General features: G+C 47.5%; 36 non-coding genes across 36 annotated transcripts; all 36 read left to right on the top strand.

Annotated features, from left to right (window-relative positions):
- Positions 1 to 294: 294 nt before the first annotated feature.
- On the top strand, positions 295 to 367 carry Trnak-cuu (transfer RNA lysine (anticodon CUU)). The gene has a single exon. It is a non-coding gene; the product is annotated as a tRNA-Lys (tRNA).
- A 318-nt stretch (positions 368 to 685) lies between these two features.
- On the top strand, positions 686 to 757 carry Trnat-agu (transfer RNA threonine (anticodon AGU)). The gene has a single exon. It is a non-coding gene; the product is annotated as a tRNA-Thr (tRNA).
- A 544-nt stretch (positions 758 to 1,301) lies between these two features.
- On the top strand, positions 1,302 to 1,374 carry Trnar-ucg (transfer RNA arginine (anticodon UCG)). The gene has a single exon. It is a non-coding gene; the product is annotated as a tRNA-Arg (tRNA).
- Positions 1,375 to 1,813: 439 nt separating this feature from the next.
- On the top strand, positions 1,814 to 1,886 carry Trnak-cuu (transfer RNA lysine (anticodon CUU)). The gene has a single exon. It is a non-coding gene; the product is annotated as a tRNA-Lys (tRNA).
- Positions 1,887 to 2,204: 318 nt separating this feature from the next.
- On the top strand, positions 2,205 to 2,276 carry Trnat-agu (transfer RNA threonine (anticodon AGU)). The gene has a single exon. It is a non-coding gene; the product is annotated as a tRNA-Thr (tRNA).
- A 60-nt stretch (positions 2,277 to 2,336) lies between these two features.
- Positions 2,337 to 2,408, top strand: Trnat-agu (transfer RNA threonine (anticodon AGU)). Its single transcript has one exon. It is a non-coding gene; the product is annotated as a tRNA-Thr (tRNA).
- Positions 2,409 to 2,952: 544 nt separating this feature from the next.
- On the top strand, positions 2,953 to 3,025 carry Trnar-ucg (transfer RNA arginine (anticodon UCG)). The gene has a single exon. It is a non-coding gene; the product is annotated as a tRNA-Arg (tRNA).
- Positions 3,026 to 3,464: 439 nt separating this feature from the next.
- Trnak-cuu (transfer RNA lysine (anticodon CUU)) lies at positions 3,465 to 3,537 on the top strand. The gene has a single exon. It is a non-coding gene; the product is annotated as a tRNA-Lys (tRNA).
- Positions 3,538 to 3,855: 318 nt separating this feature from the next.
- Trnat-agu (transfer RNA threonine (anticodon AGU)) lies at positions 3,856 to 3,927 on the top strand. The gene has a single exon. It is a non-coding gene; the product is annotated as a tRNA-Thr (tRNA).
- A 60-nt stretch (positions 3,928 to 3,987) lies between these two features.
- On the top strand, positions 3,988 to 4,059 carry Trnat-agu (transfer RNA threonine (anticodon AGU)). The gene has a single exon. It is a non-coding gene; the product is annotated as a tRNA-Thr (tRNA).
- Positions 4,060 to 4,603: 544 nt separating this feature from the next.
- Trnar-ucg (transfer RNA arginine (anticodon UCG)) lies at positions 4,604 to 4,676 on the top strand. Its single transcript has one exon. It is a non-coding gene; the product is annotated as a tRNA-Arg (tRNA).
- A 439-nt stretch (positions 4,677 to 5,115) lies between these two features.
- Positions 5,116 to 5,188, top strand: Trnak-cuu (transfer RNA lysine (anticodon CUU)). The gene has a single exon. It is a non-coding gene; the product is annotated as a tRNA-Lys (tRNA).
- A 318-nt stretch (positions 5,189 to 5,506) lies between these two features.
- Trnat-agu (transfer RNA threonine (anticodon AGU)) lies at positions 5,507 to 5,578 on the top strand. Its single transcript has one exon. It is a non-coding gene; the product is annotated as a tRNA-Thr (tRNA).
- A 559-nt stretch (positions 5,579 to 6,137) lies between these two features.
- Trnar-ucg (transfer RNA arginine (anticodon UCG)) lies at positions 6,138 to 6,210 on the top strand. Its single transcript has one exon. It is a non-coding gene; the product is annotated as a tRNA-Arg (tRNA).
- Positions 6,211 to 6,649: 439 nt separating this feature from the next.
- Trnak-cuu (transfer RNA lysine (anticodon CUU)) lies at positions 6,650 to 6,722 on the top strand. Its single transcript has one exon. It is a non-coding gene; the product is annotated as a tRNA-Lys (tRNA).
- A 318-nt stretch (positions 6,723 to 7,040) lies between these two features.
- On the top strand, positions 7,041 to 7,112 carry Trnat-agu (transfer RNA threonine (anticodon AGU)). Its single transcript has one exon. It is a non-coding gene; the product is annotated as a tRNA-Thr (tRNA).
- Positions 7,113 to 7,656: 544 nt separating this feature from the next.
- Positions 7,657 to 7,729, top strand: Trnar-ucg (transfer RNA arginine (anticodon UCG)). The gene has a single exon. It is a non-coding gene; the product is annotated as a tRNA-Arg (tRNA).
- Positions 7,730 to 8,168: 439 nt separating this feature from the next.
- Positions 8,169 to 8,241, top strand: Trnak-cuu (transfer RNA lysine (anticodon CUU)). The gene has a single exon. It is a non-coding gene; the product is annotated as a tRNA-Lys (tRNA).
- Positions 8,242 to 8,559: 318 nt separating this feature from the next.
- Positions 8,560 to 8,631, top strand: Trnat-agu (transfer RNA threonine (anticodon AGU)). The gene has a single exon. It is a non-coding gene; the product is annotated as a tRNA-Thr (tRNA).
- A 545-nt stretch (positions 8,632 to 9,176) lies between these two features.
- Trnar-ucg (transfer RNA arginine (anticodon UCG)) lies at positions 9,177 to 9,249 on the top strand. The gene has a single exon. It is a non-coding gene; the product is annotated as a tRNA-Arg (tRNA).
- Positions 9,250 to 9,688: 439 nt separating this feature from the next.
- On the top strand, positions 9,689 to 9,761 carry Trnan-guu (transfer RNA asparagine (anticodon GUU)). The gene has a single exon. It is a non-coding gene; the product is annotated as a tRNA-Asn (tRNA).
- Positions 9,762 to 10,079: 318 nt separating this feature from the next.
- On the top strand, positions 10,080 to 10,151 carry Trnat-agu (transfer RNA threonine (anticodon AGU)). Its single transcript has one exon. It is a non-coding gene; the product is annotated as a tRNA-Thr (tRNA).
- A 559-nt stretch (positions 10,152 to 10,710) lies between these two features.
- Trnar-ucg (transfer RNA arginine (anticodon UCG)) lies at positions 10,711 to 10,783 on the top strand. Its single transcript has one exon. It is a non-coding gene; the product is annotated as a tRNA-Arg (tRNA).
- Positions 10,784 to 11,222: 439 nt separating this feature from the next.
- Positions 11,223 to 11,295, top strand: Trnak-cuu (transfer RNA lysine (anticodon CUU)). Its single transcript has one exon. It is a non-coding gene; the product is annotated as a tRNA-Lys (tRNA).
- Positions 11,296 to 11,613: 318 nt separating this feature from the next.
- On the top strand, positions 11,614 to 11,685 carry Trnat-agu (transfer RNA threonine (anticodon AGU)). Its single transcript has one exon. It is a non-coding gene; the product is annotated as a tRNA-Thr (tRNA).
- Positions 11,686 to 12,229: 544 nt separating this feature from the next.
- Positions 12,230 to 12,302, top strand: Trnar-ucg (transfer RNA arginine (anticodon UCG)). Its single transcript has one exon. It is a non-coding gene; the product is annotated as a tRNA-Arg (tRNA).
- A 439-nt stretch (positions 12,303 to 12,741) lies between these two features.
- Positions 12,742 to 12,814, top strand: Trnak-cuu (transfer RNA lysine (anticodon CUU)). Its single transcript has one exon. It is a non-coding gene; the product is annotated as a tRNA-Lys (tRNA).
- Positions 12,815 to 13,132: 318 nt separating this feature from the next.
- Positions 13,133 to 13,204, top strand: Trnat-agu (transfer RNA threonine (anticodon AGU)). The gene has a single exon. It is a non-coding gene; the product is annotated as a tRNA-Thr (tRNA).
- A 559-nt stretch (positions 13,205 to 13,763) lies between these two features.
- On the top strand, positions 13,764 to 13,836 carry Trnar-ucg (transfer RNA arginine (anticodon UCG)). The gene has a single exon. It is a non-coding gene; the product is annotated as a tRNA-Arg (tRNA).
- A 439-nt stretch (positions 13,837 to 14,275) lies between these two features.
- Trnak-cuu (transfer RNA lysine (anticodon CUU)) lies at positions 14,276 to 14,348 on the top strand. Its single transcript has one exon. It is a non-coding gene; the product is annotated as a tRNA-Lys (tRNA).
- Positions 14,349 to 14,666: 318 nt separating this feature from the next.
- Trnat-agu (transfer RNA threonine (anticodon AGU)) lies at positions 14,667 to 14,738 on the top strand. The gene has a single exon. It is a non-coding gene; the product is annotated as a tRNA-Thr (tRNA).
- Positions 14,739 to 15,282: 544 nt separating this feature from the next.
- Positions 15,283 to 15,355, top strand: Trnar-ucg (transfer RNA arginine (anticodon UCG)). Its single transcript has one exon. It is a non-coding gene; the product is annotated as a tRNA-Arg (tRNA).
- A 439-nt stretch (positions 15,356 to 15,794) lies between these two features.
- Trnak-cuu (transfer RNA lysine (anticodon CUU)) lies at positions 15,795 to 15,867 on the top strand. The gene has a single exon. It is a non-coding gene; the product is annotated as a tRNA-Lys (tRNA).
- Positions 15,868 to 16,185: 318 nt separating this feature from the next.
- On the top strand, positions 16,186 to 16,257 carry Trnat-agu (transfer RNA threonine (anticodon AGU)). The gene has a single exon. It is a non-coding gene; the product is annotated as a tRNA-Thr (tRNA).
- Positions 16,258 to 16,816: 559 nt separating this feature from the next.
- Trnar-ucg (transfer RNA arginine (anticodon UCG)) lies at positions 16,817 to 16,889 on the top strand. Its single transcript has one exon. It is a non-coding gene; the product is annotated as a tRNA-Arg (tRNA).
- A 439-nt stretch (positions 16,890 to 17,328) lies between these two features.
- On the top strand, positions 17,329 to 17,401 carry Trnak-cuu (transfer RNA lysine (anticodon CUU)). The gene has a single exon. It is a non-coding gene; the product is annotated as a tRNA-Lys (tRNA).
- Positions 17,402 to 17,503: the final 102 nt, after the last annotated feature.

The raw sequence follows: 17,503 nt of genomic DNA, 5'->3' as shown, positions 1-17,503 counted from the left end.
CGAAATTTTCGGCACAGTGCCGTTCAGGAGAGTTTTTGTTGCAACTACTGCATCTGATTCAGGACCCAAGGGCTACGCCACAGGCGTCTGCGCACAGTCGAGCATGTGTGTTGAATAATGGTGCTGATAGCCACGTATCATTTCAAGCAGATTTGATGCCTTTCGGAGACAATTTTTCATTAAATAGGATTGTAGCTGATTTGTGGCAGCAGGAAATAAGCTGTAGTCAAAAGAATCTTCAATAGATGGTCGCAGGTCAAATCAGTATTGTATGGCTCGTAACCCTTGTGTACAGCCCGGCTAGCTCAGTCGGTAGAGCATGAGACTCTTAATCTCAGGGTCGTGGGTTCGAGCCCCACGCTGGGCGCCTCAAAATTTTGTGTCTACGCGGATCCAACATGCGCCCCTCTCGTGAGCCTTGCGTGATGAACGTAACGGGTTACGACGATGCCTAGCTTCGGATGAATATCAGAGGAACGGTATTTGAAGCTGAAAGTAACTCTGAAATGAAATAAATTTGTTTTGGAATTTAATTTGTACATCGATATGGTGTGAGATGTGTAGGAAAGCAGCAGCTGTGCTAACGAAATGCAAATAATGGTCGCTCATGCGGTGCGTTTCGAGATGAAGGGCTCCGATTCACTAGTCTGTAAGAACAAAGTACCCGAAAAGCGCGCTAGGAGGCGCCTCCTTAGCTCAGTGGCAGAGCGCTGGTCTAGTAAACCAGAGGTCGTGAGTTCGATCCTCACAGGAGGCAAATGAATTTTGTAACAGCCCCTCCCACCGTGGCCCTTTCGAAAAAAGCGGTCAAGGATATAAAAATTATGAATGGGTGCGGTATTTAAGAAATGCTCTCGCAAATGAATAGTGTGAATGGTGCTATTAAAGTGGGCACCAGACACTGCTGCTTTTGGCAGTCTCCGGTGAATGCCGACGTGAAATACTTAGTTCTTGTGATGTATTTTCTACCCCTGATAAAGACCCTCGCGATTATCATCGTCGTCGTCGGCGGCGGCGGCGCTTTGGTAATAGCGACAACTCGCCATTGTATCACTTAAGGTGAGGTACCTTCCGCAAGCGACTGAGATGGCACTAAGCGATTGAAGCTGATTTGCCACCTCTTGTTTGATCAGCGTCATAAGGGCTTGAATGTAACTTGCGATGGGACACAGCAAGAAGTAGCGTCGCACTTTTAGTACTAAAATTTGAGATGGAGAACTGGGTCAAAGATGGGAAATTCATTCCGCCAAGTGTACAAATGGTGAAAATGAGGTGTGTGTGGGGAAGCATATTGCGCCAGTGACCGTGTGGCCTAATGGATAAGGCGTCGGACTTCGGATCCGAAGATTGCAGGTTCGAATCCTGTTATGGTCGAGTTTTTCCTGTTCTGCAAAAGATGCATGCTGTTTTAGTGTGTTGTTTGAGTACTGCAAAACTAGTTGAAAGTAGCTGCTGTCCGCTTCCTGGCTGCAAAACCGGCGTCTACCTGAAGCACAAGCAACACAAGGGTGATCTGTAGCGAAATTTTCGGCACAGTGCCGTTCAGGAGAGTTTTTGTTGCAACTACTGCATCTGATTCAGGACCCAAGGGCTACGCCACAGGCGTCTGCGCACAGTCGAGCATGTGTGTTGAATAATGGTGCTGATAGCCACGTATCATTTCAAGCAGATTTGATGCCTTTCGGAGACAATTTTTCATTAAATAGGATTGTAGCTGATTTGTGGCAGCAGGAAATAAGCTGTAGTCAAAAGAATCTTCAATAGATGGTCGCAGGTCAAATCAGTATTGTATGGCTCGTAACCCTTGTGTACAGCCCGGCTAGCTCAGTCGGTAGAGCATGAGACTCTTAATCTCAGGGTCGTGGGTTCGAGCCCCACGCTGGGCGCCTCAAAATTTTGTGTCTACGCGGATCCAACATGCGCCCCTCTCGTGAGCCTTGCGTGATGAACGTAACGGGTTACGACGATGCCTAGCTTCGGATGAATATCAGAGGAACGGTATTTGAAGCTGAAAGTAACTCTGAAATGAAATAAATTTGTTTTGGAATTTAATTTGTACATCGATATGATGTGAGATGTGTAGGAAAGCAGCAGCTGTGCTAACGAAATGCAAATAATGGTCGCTCATGCGGTGCGTTTCGAGCTGAAGGGCTCCGATTCACTAGTCTGTAAGAACAAAGTACCCGAAAAGCGCGCTAGGAGGCGCCTCCTTAGCTCAGTGGCAGAGCGGTGGTCTAGTAAACCAGAGGTCGTGAGTTCGATCCTCACAGGAGGCAAATGAATTTTGTAACAGCCCCTCCCACCGTGGCCCTTTCGAAAAAAGCGCGCTAGGAGGCGCCTCCTTAGCTCAGTGGCAGAGCGCTGGTCTAGTAAACCAGAGGTCGTGAGTTCGATCCTCACAGGAGGCAAATGAATTTTGTAACAGCCCCTCCCACCGTGGCCCTTTCGAAAAAAGCGGTCAAGGATATAAAAATTATGAATGGGTGCGGTATTTAAGAAATGCTCTCGCAAATGAATAGTGTGAATGGTGCTATTAAAGTGGGCACCAGACACTGCTGCTTTTGGCAGTCTCCGGTGAATGCCGACGTGAAATACTTAGTTCTTGTGATGTATTTTCTACCCCTGATAAAGACCCTCGCGATTATCATCGTCGTCGTCGGCGGCGGCGGCGCTTTGGTAATAGCGACAACTCGCCATTGTATCACTTAAGGTGAGGTACCTTCCGCAAGCGACTGAGATGGCACTAAGCGATTGAAGCTGATTTGCCACCTCTTGTTTGATCAGCGTCATAAGGGCTTGAATGTAACTTGCGATGGGACACAGCAAGAAGTAGCGTCGCACTTTTAGTACTAAAATTTGAGATGGAGAACTGGGTCAAAGATGGGAAATTCATTCCGCCAAGTGTACAAATGGTGAAAATGAGGTGTGTGTGGGGAAGCATATTGCGCCAGTGACCGTGTGGCCTAATGGATAAGGCGTCGGACTTCGGATCCGAAGATTGCAGGTTCGAATCCTGTCACGGTCGAGTTTTTCCTGTTCTGCAAAAGATGCATGCTGTTTTAGTGTGTTGTTTGAGTACTGCAAAACTAGTTGAAAGTAGCTGCTGTCCGCTTCCTGGCTGCAAAACCGGCGTCTACCTGAAGCACAAGCAAGACAAGGGTGATGTGTAGCGAAATTTTCGGCACAGTGCCGTTCAGGAGAGTTTTTGTTGCAACTACTGCATCTGATTCAGGACCCAAGGGCTACGCCACAGGCGTCTGCGCACAGTCGAGCATGTGTGTTGAATAATGGTGCTGATAGCCACGTATCATTTCAAGCAGATTTGATGCCTTTCGGAGACAATTTTTCATTAAATAGGATTGTAGCTGATTTGTGGCAGCAGGAAATAAGCTGTAGTCAAAAGAATCTTCAATAGATGGTCGCAGGTCAAATCAGTATTGTATGGCTCGTAACCCTTGTGTACAGCCCGGCTAGCTCAGTCGGTAGAGCATGAGACTCTTAATCTCAGGGTCGTGGGTTCGAGCCCCACGCTGGGCGGCTCAAAATTTTGTGTCTACGCGGATCCAACATGCGCCCCTCTCGTGAGCCTTGCGTGATGAACGTAACGGGTTACGACGATGCCTAGCTTCGGATGAATATCAGAGGAACGGTATTTGAAGCTGAAAGTAACTCTGAAATGAAATAAATTTGTTTTGGAATTTAATTTGTACATCGATATGGTGTGAGATGTGTAGGAAAGCAGCAGCTGTGCTAACGAAATGCAAATAATGGTCGCTCATGCGGTGCGTTTCGAGCTGAAGGGCTCCGATTCACTAGTCTGTAAGAACAAAGTACCCGAAAAGCGCGCTAGGAGGCGCCTCCTTAGCTCAGTGGCAGAGCGCTGGTCTAGTAAACCAGAGGTCGTGAGTTCGATCCTCACAAGAGGCAAATGAATTTTGTAACAGCCCCTCCCACCGTGGCCCTTTCGAAAAAAGCGCGCTAGGAGGCGCCTCCTTAGCTCAGTGGCAGAGCGCTGGTCTAGTAAACCAGAGGTCGTGAGTTCGATCCTCACAGGAGGCAAATGAATTTTGTAACAGCCCCTCCCACCGTGGCCCTTTCGAAAAAAGCGGTCAAGGATATAAAAATTATGAATGGGTGCGGTATTTAAGAAATGCTCTCGCAAATGAATAGTGTGAATGGTGCTATTAAAGTGGGCACCAGACACTGCTGCTTTTGGCAGTCTCCGGTGAATGCCGACGTGAAATACTTAGTTCTTGTGATGTATTTTCTACCCCTGATAAAGACCCTCGCGATTATCATCGTCGTCGTCGGCGGCGGCGGCGCTTTGGTAATAGCGACAACTCGCCATTGTATCACTTAAGGTGAGGTACCTTCCGCAAGCGACTGAGATGGCACTAAGCGATTGAAGCTGATTTGCCACCTCTTGTTTGATCAGCGTCATAAGGGCTTGAATGTAACTTGCGATGGGACACAGCAAGAAGTAGCGTCGCACTTTTAGTACTAAAATTTGAGATGGAGAACTGGGTCAAAGATGGGAAATTCATTCCGCCAAGTGTACAAATGGTGAAAATGAGGTGTGTGTGGGGAAGCATATTGCGCCAGTGACCGTGTGGCCTAATGGATAAGGCGTCGGACTTCGGATCCGAAGATTGCAGGTTCGAATCCTGTCATGGTCGAGTTTTTCCTGTTCTGCAAAAGATGCATGCTGTTTTAGTGTGTTGTTTGAGTACTGCAAAACTAGTTGAAAGTAGCTGCTGTCCGCTTCCTGGCTGCAAAACCGGCGTCTACCTGAAGCACAAGCAACACAAGGGTGATCTGTAGCGAAATTTTCGGCACAGTGCCGTTCAGGAGAGTTTTTGTTGCAACTACTGCATCTGATTCAGGACCCAAGGGCTACGCCACAGGCGTCTGCGCACAGTCGAGCATGTGTGTTGAATAATGGTGCTGATAGCCACGTATCATTTCAAGCAGATTTGATGCCTTTCGGAGACAATTTTTCATTAAATAGGATTGTAGCTGATTTGTGGCAGCAGGAAATAAGCTGTAGTCAAAAGAATCTTCAATAGATGGTCGCAGGTCAAATCAGTATTGTATGGCTCGTAACCCTTGTGTACAGCCCGGCTAGCTCAGTCGGTAGAGCATGAGACTCTTAATCTCAGGGTCGTGGGTTCGAGCCCCACGCTGGGCGGCTCAAAATTTTGTGTCTACGCGGATCCAACATGCGCCCCTCTCGTGAGCCTTGCGTGATGAACGTAACGGGTTACGACGATGCCTAGCTTCGGATGAATATCAGAGGAACGGTATTTGAAGCTGAAAGTAACTCTGAAATGAAATAAATTTGTTTTGGAATTTAATTTGTACATCGATATGATGTGAGATGTGTAGGAAAGCAGCAGCTGTGCTAACGAAATGCAAATAATGGTCGCTCATGCGGTGCGTTTCGAGCTGAAGGGCTCCGATTCACTAGTCTGTAAGAACAAAGTACCCGAAAAGCGCGCTAGGAGGCGCCTCCTTAGCTCAGTGGCAGAGCACTGGTCTAGTAAACCAGAGGTCGTGAGTTCGATCCTCACAGGAGGCAAATGAATTTTGTAACAGCCCCTCCCACCGTGGCCCTTTCGAAAAAAGCGGTCAAGGATATAAAAATTATGAATGGGTGCGGTATTTAAGAAATGCTCTCGCAAATGAATAGTGTGAATGGTGCTATTAAAGTGGGCACCAGACACTGCTGCTTTTGGCAGTCTCCGGTGAATGCCGACGTGAAATACTTAGTTCTTGTGATGTATTTTCTACCCCTGATAAAGACCATCGCGATTATCATCGTCGTCGTCGTCGTCGTCGTCGGCGGCGGCGGCGGCGCTTTGGTAATAGCGACAACTCGCCATTGTATCACTTAAGGTGAGGTACCTTCCGCAAGCGACTGAGATGGCACTAAGCGATTGAAGCTGATTTGCCACCTCTTGTTTGATCAGCGTCATAAGGGCTTGAATGTAACTTGCGATGGGACACAGCAAGAAGTAGCGTCGCACTTTTAGTACTAAAATTTGAGATGGAGAACTGGGTCAAAGATGGGAAATTCATTCCGCCAAGTGTACAAATGGTGAAAATGAGGTGTGTGTGGGGAAGCATATTGCGCCAGTGACCGTGTGGCCTAATGGATAAGGCGTCGGACTTCGGATCCGAAGATTGCAGGTTCGAATCCTGTCACGGTCGAGTTTTTCCTGTTCTGCAAAAGATGCATGCTGTTTTAGTGTGTTGTTTGAGTACTGCAAAACTAGTTGAAAGTAGCTGCTGTCCGCTTCCTGGCTGCAAAACCGGCGTCTACCTGAAGCACAAGCAAGACAAGGGTGATGTGTAGCGAAATTTTCGGCACAGTGCCGTTCAGGAGAGTTTTTGTTGCAACTACTGCATCTGATTCAGGACCCAAGGGCTACGCCACAGGCGTCTGCGCACAGTCGAGCATGTGTGTTGAATAATGGTGCTGATAGCCACGTATCTTTTCAAGCAGATTTGATGCCTTTCGGAGACAATTTTTCATTAAATAGGATTGTAGCTGATTTGTGGCAGCAGGAAATAAGCTGTAGTCAAAAGAATCTTCAATAGATGGTCGCAGGTCAAATCAGTATTGTATGGCTCGTAACCCTTGTGTACAGCCCGGCTAGCTCAGTCGGTAGAGCATGAGACTCTTAATCTCAGGGTCGTGGGTTCGAGCCCCACGCTGGGCGGCTCAAAATTTTGTGTCTACGCGGATCCAACATGCGCCCCTCTCGTGAGCCTTGCGTGATGAACGTAACGGGTTACGACGATGCCTAGCTTCGGATGAATATCAGAGGAACGGTATTTGAAGCTGAAAGTAACTCTGAAATGAAATAAATTTGTTTTGGAATTTAATTTGTACATCGATATGGTGTGAGATGTGTAGGAAAGCAGCAGCTGTGCTAACGAAATGCAAATAATGGTCGCTCATGCGGTGCGTTTCGAGCTGAAGGGCTCCGATTGACTAGTCTGTAAGAACAAAGTACCCGAAAAGCGCGCTAGGAGGCGCCTCCTTAGCTCAGTGGCAGAGCGCTGGTCTAGTAAACCAGAGGTCGTGAGTTCGATCCTCACAGGAGGCAAATGAATTTTGTAACAGCCCCTCCCACCGTGGCCCTTTCGAAAAAAGCGGTCAAGGATATAAAAATTATGAATGGGTGCGGTATTTAAGAAATGCTCTCGCAAATGAATAGTGTGAATGGTGCTATTAAAGTGGGCACCAGACACTGCTGCTTTTGGCAGTCTCCGGTGAATGCCGACGTGAAATACTTAGTTCTTGTGATGTATTTTCTACCCCTGATAAAGACCCTCGCGATTATCATCGTCGTCGTCGGCGGCGGCGGCGCTTTGGTAATAGCGACAACTCGCCATTGTATCACTTAAGGTGAGGTACCTTCCGCAAGCGACTGAGATGGCACTAAGCGATTGAAGCTGATTTGCCACCTCTTGTTTGATCAGCGTCATAAGGGCTTGAATGTAACTTGCGATGGGACACAGCAAGAAGTAGCGTCGCACTTTTAGTACTAAAATTTGAGATGGAGAACTGGGTCAAAGATGGGAAATTCATTCCGCCAAGTGTACAAATGGTGAAAATGAGGTGTGTGTGGGGAAGCATATTGCGCCAGTGACCGTGTGGCCTAATGGATAAGGCGTCGGACTTCGGATCCGAAGATTGCAGGTTCGAATCCTGTCATGGTCGAGTTTTTCCTGTTCTGCAAAAGATGCATGCTGTTTTAGTGTGTTGTTTGAGTACTGCAAAACTAGTTGAAAGTAGCTGCTGTCCGCTTCCTGGCTGCAAAACCGGCGTCTACCTGAAGCACAAGCAACACAAGGGTGATGTGTAGCGAAATTTTCGGCACAGTGCCGTTCAGGAGAGTTTTTGTTGCAACTACTGCATCTGATTCAGGACCCAAGGGCTACGCCACAGGCGTCTGCGCACAGTCGAGCATGTGTGTTGAATAATGGTGCTGATAGCCACGTATCATTTCAAGCAGATTTGATGCCTTTCGGAGACAATTTTTCATTAAATAGGATTGTAGCTGATTTGTGGCAGCAGGAAATAAGCTGTAGTCAAAAGAATCTTCAATAGATGGTCGCAGGTCAAATCAGTATTGTATGGCTCGTAACCCTTGTGTACAGCCCGGCTAGCTCAGTCGGTAGAGCATGAGACTCTTAATCTCAGGGTCGTGGGTTCGAGCCCCACGCTGGGCGGCTCAAAATTTTGTGTCTACGCGGATCCAACATGCGCCCCTCTCGTGAGCCTTGCGTGATGAACGTAACGGGTTACGACGATGCCTAGCTTCGGATGAATATCAGAGGAACGGTATTTGAAGCTGAAAGTAACTCTGAAATGAAATAAATTTGTTTTGGAATTTAATTTGTACATCGATATGGTGTGAGATGTGTAGGAAAGCAGCAGCTGTGCTAACGAAATGCAAATAATGGTCGCTCATGCGGTGCGTTTCGAGCTGAAGGGCTCCGATTGACTAGTCTGTAAGAACAAAGTACCCGAAAAGCGCGCTAGGAGGCGCCTCCTTAGCTCAGTGGCAGAGCGCTGGTCTAGTAAACCAGAGGTCGTGAGTTCGATCCTCACAGGAGGCAAATGAATTTTGTAACAGCCCCTCCCACCGTGGCCCTTTCGAAAAAAGCGGTCAAGGATAAAAAAAATTATGAATGGGTGCGGTATTTAAGAAATGCTCTCGCAAATGAATAGTGTGAATGGTGCTATTAAAGTGGGCACCAGACACTGCTGCTTTTGGCAGTCTCCGGTGAATGCCGACGTGAAATACTTAGTTCTTGTGATGTATTTTCTACCCCTGATAAAGACCCTCGCGATTATCATCGTCGTCGTCGGCGGCGGCGGCGCTTTGGTAATAGCGACAACTCGCCATTGTATCACTTAAGGTGAGGTACCTTCCGCAAGCGACTGAGATGGCACTAAGCGATTGAAGCTGATTTGCCACCTCTTGTTTGATCAGCGTCATAAGGGCTTGAATGTAACTTGCGATGGGACACAGCAAGAAGTAGCGTCGCACTTTTAGTACTAAAATTTGAGATGGAGAACTGGGTCAAAGATGGGAAATTCATTCCGCCAAGTGTACAAATGGTGAAAATGAGGTGTGTGTGGGGAAGCATATTGCGCCAGTGACCGTGTGGCCTAATGGATAAGGCGTCGGACTTCGGATCCGAAGATTGCAGGTTCGAATCCTGTCATGGTCGAGTTTTTCCTGTTCTGCAAAAGATGCATGCTGTTTTAGTGTGTTGTTTGAGTACTGCAAAACTAGTTGAAAGTAGCTGCTGTCCGCTTCCTGGCTGCAAAACCGGCGTCTACCTGAAGCACAAGCAACACAAGGGTGATCTGTAGCGAAATTTTCGGCACAGTGCCGTTCAGGAGAGTTTTTGTTGCAACTACTGCATCTGATTCAGGACCCAAGGGCTACGCCACAGGCGTCTGCGCACAGTCGAGCATGTGTGTTGAATAATGGTGCTGATAGCCACGTATCATTTCAAGCAGATTTGATGCCTTTCGGAGACAATTTTTCATTAAATAGGATTGTAGCTGATTTGTGGCAGCAGGAAATAAGCTGTAGTCAAAAGAATCTTCAATAGATGGTCGCAGGTCAAATCAGTATTGTATGGCTCGTAACCCTTGTGTACAGCCCGGCTAGCTCAGTCGGTAGAGCATGAGACTGTTAATCTCAGGGTCGTGGGTTCGAGCCCCACGCTGGGCGGCTCAAAATTTTGTGTCTACGCGGATCCAACATGCGCCCCTCTCGTGAGCCTTGCGTGATGAACGTAACGGGTTACGACGATGCCTAGCTTCGGATGAATATCAGAGGAACGGTATTTGAAGCTGAAAGTAACTCTGAAATGAAATAAATTTGTTTTGGAATTTAATTTGTACATCGATATGATGTGAGATGTGTAGGAAAGCAGCAGCTGTGCTAACGAAATGCAAATAATGGTCGCTCATGCGGTGCGTTTCGAGCTGAAGGGCTCCGATTCACTAGTCTGTAAGAACAAAGTACCCGAAAAGCGCGCTAGGAGGCGCCTCCTTAGCTCAGTGGCAGAGCGCTGGTCTAGTAAACCAGAGGTCGTGAGTTCGATCCTCACAGGAGGCAAATGAATTTTGTAACAGCCCCTCCCACCGTGGCCCTTTCGAAAAAAGCGGTCAAGGATATAAAAATTATGAATGGGTGCGGTATTTAAGAAATGCTCTCGCAAATGAATAGTGTGAATGGTGCTATTAAAGTGGGCACCAGACACTGCTGCTTTTGGCAGTCTCCGGTGAATGCCGACGTGAAATACTTAGTTCTTGTGATGTATTTTCTACCCCTGATAAAGACCATCGCGATTATCATCGTCGTCGTCGTCGTCGTCGTCGGCGGCGGCGGCGGCGCTTTGGTAATAGCGACAACTCGCCATTGTATCACTTAAGGTGAGGTACCTTCCGCAAGCGACTGAGATGGCACTAAGCGATTGAAGCTGATTTGCCACCTCTTGTTTGATCAGCGTCATAAGGGCTTGAATGTAACTTGCGATGGGACACAGCAAGAAGTAGCGTCGCACTTTTAGTACTAAAATTTGAGATGGAGAACTGGGTCAAAGATGGGAAATTCATTCCGCCAAGTGTACAAATGGTGAAAATGAGGTGTGTGTGGGGAAGCATATTGCGCCAGTGACCGTGTGGCCTAATGGATAAGGCGTCGGACTTCGGATCCGAAGATTGCAGGTTCGAATCCTGTCACGGTCGAGTTTTTCCTGTTCTGCAAAAGATGCATGCTGTTTTAGTGTGTTGTTTGAGTACTGCAAAACTAGTTGAAAGTAGCTGCTGTCCGCTTCCTGGCTGCAAAACCGGCGTCTACCTGAAGCACAAGCAAGACAAGGGTGATGTGTAGCGAAATTTTCGGCACAGTGCCGTTCAGGAGAGTTTTTGTTGCAACTACTGCATCTGATTCAGGACCCAAGGGCTACGCCACAGGCGTCTGCGCACAGTCGAGCATGTGTGTTGAATAATGGTGCTGATAGCCACGTATCATTTCAAGCAGATTTGATGCCTTTCGGAGACAATTTTTCATTAAATAGGATTGTAGCTGATTTGTGGCAGCAGGAAATAAGCTGTAGTCAAAAGAATCTTCAATAGATGGTCGCAGGTCAAATCAGTATTGTATGGCTCGTAACCCTTGTGTACAGCCCGGCTAGCTCAGTCGGTAGAGCATGAGACTCTTAATCTCAGGGTCGTGGGTTCGAGCCCCACGCTGGGCGGCTCAAAATTTTGTGTCTACGCGGATCCAACATGCGCCCCTCTCGTGAGCCTTGCGTGATGAACGTAACGGGTTACGACGATGCCTAGCTTCGGATGAATATCAGAGGAACGGTATTTGAAGCTGAAAGTAACTCTGAAATGAAATAAATTTGTTTTGGAATTTAATTTGTACATCGATATGGTGTGAGATGTGTAGGAAAGCAGCAGCTGTGCTAACGAAATGCAAATAATGGTCGCTCATGCGGTGCGTTTCGAGCTGAAGGGCTCCGATTGACTAGTCTGTAAGAACAAAGTACCCGAAAAGCGCGCTAGGAGGCGCCTCCTTAGCTCAGTGGCAGAGCGCTGGTCTAGTAAACCAGAGGTCGTGAGTTCGATCCTCACAGGAGGCAAATGAATTTTGTAACAGCCCCTCCCACCGTGGCCCTTTCGAAAAAAGCGGTCAAGGATATAAAAATTATGAATGGGTGCGGTATTTAAGAAATGCTCTCGCAAATGAATAGTGTGAATGGTGCTATTAAAGTGGGCACCAGACACTGCTGCTTTTGGCAGTCTCCGGTGAATGCCGACGTGAAATACTTAGTTCTTGTGATGTATTTTCTACCCCTGATAAAGACCCTCGCGATTATCATCGTCGTCGTCGGCGGCGGCGGCGCTTTGGTAATAGCGACAACTCGCCATTGTATCACTTAAGGTGAGGTACCTTCCGCAAGCGACTGAGATGGCACTAAGCGATTGAAGCTGATTTGCCACCTCTTGTTTGATCAGCGTCATAAGGGCTTGAATGTAACTTGCGATGGGACACAGCAAGAAGTAGCGTCGCACTTTTAGTACTAAAATTTGAGATGGAGAACTGGGTCAAAGATGGGAAATTCATTCCGCCAAGTGTACAAATGGTGAAAATGAGGTGTGTGTGGGGAAGCATATTGCGCCAGTGACCGTGTGGCCTAATGGATAAGGCGTCGGACTTCGGATCCGAAGATTGCAGGTTCGAATCCTGTCATGGTCGAGTTTTTCCTGTTCTGCAAAAGATGCATGCTGTTTTAGTGTGTTGTTTGAGTACTGCAAAACTAGTTGAAAGTAGCTGCTGTCCGCTTCCTGGCTGCAAAACCGGCGTCTACCTGAAGCACAAGCAACACAAGGGTGATGTGTAGCGAAATTTTCGGCACAGTGCCGTTCAGGAGAGTTTTTGTTGCAACTACTGCATCTGATTCAGGACCCAAGGGCTACGCCACAGGCGTCTGCGCACAGTCGAGCATGTGTGTTGAATAATGGTGCTGATAGCCACGTATCATTTCAAGCAGATTTGATGCCTTTCGGAGACAATTTTTCATTAAATAGGATTGTAGCTGATTTGTGGCAGCAGGAAATAAGCTGTAGTCAAAAGAATCTTCAATAGATGGTCGCAGGTCAAATCAGTATTGTATGGCTCGTAACCCTTGTGTACAGCCCGGCTAGCTCAGTCGGTAGAGCATGAGACTCTTAATCTCAGGGTCGTGGGTTCGAGCCCCACGCTGGGCGGCTCAAAATTTTGTGTCTACGCGGATCCAACATGCGCCCCTCTCGTGAGCCTTGCGTGATGAACGTAACGGGTTACGACGATGCCTAGCTTCGGATGAATATCAGAGGAACGGTATTTGAAGCTGAAAGTAACTCTGAAATGAAATAAATTTGTTTTGGAATTTAATTTGTACATCGATATGATGTGAGATGTGTAGGAAAGCAGCAGCTGTGCTAACGAAATGCAAATAATGGTCGCTCATGCGGTGCGTTTCGAGCTGAAGGGCTCCGATTCACTAGTCTGTAAGAACAAAGTACCCGAAAAGCGCGCTAGGAGGCGCCTCCTTAGCTCAGTGGCAGAGCGCTGGTCTAGTAAACCAGAGGTCGTGAGTTCGATCCTCACAGGAGGCAAATGAATTTTGTAACAGCCCCTCCCACCGTGGCCCTTTCGAAAAAAGCGGTCAAGGATATAAAAATTATGAATGGGTGCGGTATTTAAGAAATGCTCTCGCAAATGAATAGTGTGAATGGTGCTATTAAAGTGGGCACCAGACACTGCTGCTTTTGGCAGTCTCCGGTGAATGCCGACGTGAAATACTTAGTTCTTGTGATGTATTTTCTACCCCTGATAAAGACCATCGCGATTATCATCGTCGTCGTCGTCGTCGTCGTCGGCGGCGGCGGCGGCGCTTTGGTAATAGCGACAACTCGCCATTGTATCACTTAAGGTGAGGTACCTTCCGCAAGCGACTGAGATGGCACTAAGCGATTGAAGCTGATTTGCCACCTCTTGTTTGATCAGCGTCATAAGGGCTTGAATGTAACTTGCGATGGGACACAGCAAGAAGTAGCGTCGCACTTTTAGTACTAAAATTTGAGATGGAGAACTGGGTCAAAGATGGGAAATTCATTCCGCCAAGTGTACAAATGGTGAAAATGAGGTGTGTGTGGGGAAGCATATTGCGCCAGTGACCGTGTGGCCTAATGGATAAGGCGTCGGACTTCGGATCCGAAGATTGCAGGTTCGAATCCTGTCACGGTCGAGTTTTTCCTGTTCTGCAAAAGATGCATGCTGTTTTAGTGTGTTGTTTGAGTACTGCAAAACTAGTTGAAAGTAGCTGCTGTCCGCTTCCTGGCTGCAAAACCGGCGTCTACCTGAAGCACAAGCAAGACAAGGGTGATGTGTAGCGAAATTTTCGGCACAGTGCCGTTCAGGAGAGTTTTTGTTGCAACTACTGCATCTGATTCAGGACCCAAGGGCTACGCCACAGGCGTCTGCGCACAGTCGAGCATGTGTGTTGAATAATGGTGCTGATAGCCACGTATCATTTCAAGCAGATTTGATGCCTTTCGGAGACAATTTTTCATTAAATAGGATTGTAGCTGATTTGTGGCAGCAGGAAATAAGCTGTAGTCAAAAGAATCTTCAATAGATGGTCGCAGGTCAAATCAGTATTGTATGGCTCGTAACCCTTGTGTACAGCCCGGCTAGCTCAGTCGGTAGAGCATGAGACTCTTAATCTCAGGGTCGTGGGTTCGAGCCCCACGCTGGGCGGCTCAAAATTTTGTGTCTACGCGGATCCAACATGCGCCCCTCTCGTGAGCCTTGCGTGATGAACGTAACGGGTTACGACGATGCCTAGCTTCGGATGAATATCAGAGGAACGGTATTTGAAGCTGAAAGTAACTCTGAAATGAAATAAATTTGTTTTGGAATTTAATTTGTACATCGATATGGTGTGAGATGTGTAGGAAAGCAGCAGCTGTGCTAACGAAATGCAAATAATGGTCGCTCATGCGGTGCGTTTCGAGCTGAAGGGCTCCGATTGACTAGTCTGTAAGAACAAAGTACCCGAAAAGCGCGCTAGGAGGCGCCTCCTTAGCTCAGTGGCAGAGCGCTGGTCTAGTAAACCAGAGGTCGTGAGTTCGATCCTCACAGGAGGCAAATGAATTTTGTAACAGCCCCTCCCACCGTGGCCCTTTCGAAAAAAGCGGTCAAGGATATAAAAATTATGAATGGGTGCGGTATTTAAGAAATGCTCTCGCAAATGAATAGTGTGAATGGTGCTATTAAAGTGGGCACCAGACACTGCTGCTTTTGGCAGTCTCCGGTGAATGCCGACGTGAAATACTTAGTTCTTGTGATGTATTTTCTACCCCTGATAAAGACCCTCGCGATTATCATCGTCGTCGTCGGCGGCGGCGGCGCTTTGGTAATAGCGACAACTCGCCATTGTATCACTTAAGGTGAGGTACCTTCCGCAAGCGACTGAGATGGCACTAAGCGATTGAAGCTGATTTGCCACCTCTTGTTTGATCAGCGTCATAAGGGCTTGAATGTAACTTGCGATGGGACACAGCAAGAAGTAGCGTCGCACTTTTAGTACTAAAATTTGAGATGGAGAACTGGGTCAAAGATGGGAAATTCATTCCGCCAAGTGTACAAATGGTGAAAATGAGGTGTGTGTGGGGAAGCATATTGCGCCAGTGACCGTGTGGCCTAATGGATAAGGCGTCGGACTTCGGATCCGAAGATTGCAGGTTCGAATCCTGTCATGGTCGAGTTTTTCCTGTTCTGCAAAAGATGCATGCTGTTTTAGTGTGTTGTTTGAGTACTGCAAAACTAGTTGAAAGTAGCTGCTGTCCGCTTCCTGGCTGCAAAACCGGCGTCTACCTGAAGCACAAGCAACACAAGGGTGATCTGTAGCGAAATTTTCGGCACAGTGCCGTTCAGGAGAGTTTTTGTTGCAACTACTGCATCTGATTCAGGACCCAAGGGCTACGCCACAGGCGTCTGCGCACAGTCGAGCATGTGTGTTGAATAATGGTGCTGATAGCCACGTATCATTTCAAGCAGATTTGATGCCTTTCGGAGACAATTTTTCATTAAATAGGATTGTAGCTGATTTGTGGCAGCAGGAAATAAGCTGTAGTCAAAAGAATCTTCAATAGATGGTCGCAGGTCAAATCAGTATTGTATGGCTCGTAACCCTTGTGTACAGCCCGGCTAGCTCAGTCGGTAGAGCATGAGACTCTTAATCTCAGGGTCGTGGGTTCGAGCCCCACGCTGGGCGGCTCAAAATTTTGTGTCTACGCGGATCCAACATGCGCCCCTCTCGTGAGCCTTGCGTGATGAACGTAACGGGTTACGACGATGCCTAGCTTCGGATGAATATCAGAGGAACGGTATTTGAAGCTGAAAGTAACTCTGAAATGAAATAAATTTGTTTTGGAATTTAATTTGTACATCGATATGATGTGAGATGTGTAGGAAAGCAGCAGCTGTGCTAACGAAATGCAAATAATGGTCGCTCATGCGGTGCGTTTCGAGCTGAAGGGCTCCGATTCACTAGTCTGTAAGAACAAAGTACCCGAAAAGCGCGCTAGGAGGCGCCTCCTTAGCTCAGTGGCAGAGCGCTGGTCTAGTAAACCAGAGGTCGTGAGTTCGATCCTCACAGGAGGCAAATGAATTTTGTAACAGCCCCTCCCACCGTGGCCCTTTCGAAAAAAGCGGTCAAGGATATAAAAATTATGAATGGGTGCGGTATTTAAGAAATGCTCTCGCAAATGAATAGTGTGAATGGTGCTATTAAAGTGGGCACCAGACACTGCTGCTTTTGGCAGTCTCCGGTGAATGCCGACGTGAAATACTTAGTTCTTGTGATGTATTTTCTACCCCTGATAAAGACCATCGCGATTATCATCGTCGTCGTCGTCGTCGTCGTCGGCGGCGGCGGCGGCGCTTTGGTAATAGCGACAACTCGCCATTGTATCACTTAAGGTGAGGTACCTTCCGCAAGCGACTGAGATGGCACTAAGCGATTGAAGCTGATTTGCCACCTCTTGTTTGATCAGCGTCATAAGGGCTTGAATGTAACTTGCGATGGGACACAGCAAGAAGTAGCGTCGCACTTTTAGTACTAAAATTTGAGATGGAGAACTGGGTCAAAGATGGGAAATTCATTCCGCCAAGTGTACAAATGGTGAAAATGAGGTGTGTGTGGGGAAGCATATTGCGCCAGTGACCGTGTGGCCTAATGGATAAGGCGTCGGACTTCGGATCCGAAGATTGCAGGTTCGAATCCTGTCACGGTCGAGTTTTTCCTGTTCTGCAAAAGATGCATGCTGTTTTAGTGTGTTGTTTGAGTACTGCAAAACTAGTTGAAAGTAGCTGCTGTCCGCTTCCTGGCTGCAAAACCGGCGTCTACCTGAAGCACAAGCAAGACAAGGGTGATGTGTAGCGAAATTTTCGGCACAGTGCCGTTCAGGAGAGTTTTTGTTGCAACTACTGCATCTGATTCAGGACCCAAGGGCTACGCCACAGGCGTCTGCGCACAGTCGAGCATGTGTGTTGAATAATGGTGCTGATAGCCACGTATCATTTCAAGCAGATTTGATGCCTTTCGGAGACAATTTTTCATTAAATAGGATTGTAGCTGATTTGTGGCAGCAGGAAATAAGCTGTAGTCAAAAGAATCTTCAATAGATGGTCGCAGGTCAAATCAGTATTGTATGGCTCGTAACCCTTGTGTACAGCCCGGCTAGCTCAGTCGGTAGAGCATGAGACTCTTAATCTCAGGGTCGTGGGTTCGAGCCCCACGCTGGGCGGCTCAAAATTTTGTGTCTACGCGGATCCAACATGCGCCCCTCTCGTGAGCCTTGCGTGATGAACGTAACGGGTTACGACGATGCCTAGCTTCGGATGAATAT

The sequence above is a fragment of the Schistocerca cancellata genome, chromosome 8 (assembly GCF_023864275.1).
Source record: "Schistocerca cancellata isolate TAMUIC-IGC-003103 chromosome 8, iqSchCanc2.1, whole genome shotgun sequence".
In the NCBI taxonomy this organism is placed as follows: Eukaryota; Metazoa; Arthropoda; class Insecta; order Orthoptera; family Acrididae; genus Schistocerca; species Schistocerca cancellata.
This window is presented reverse-complemented; position numbering and strand designations above follow the sequence as displayed.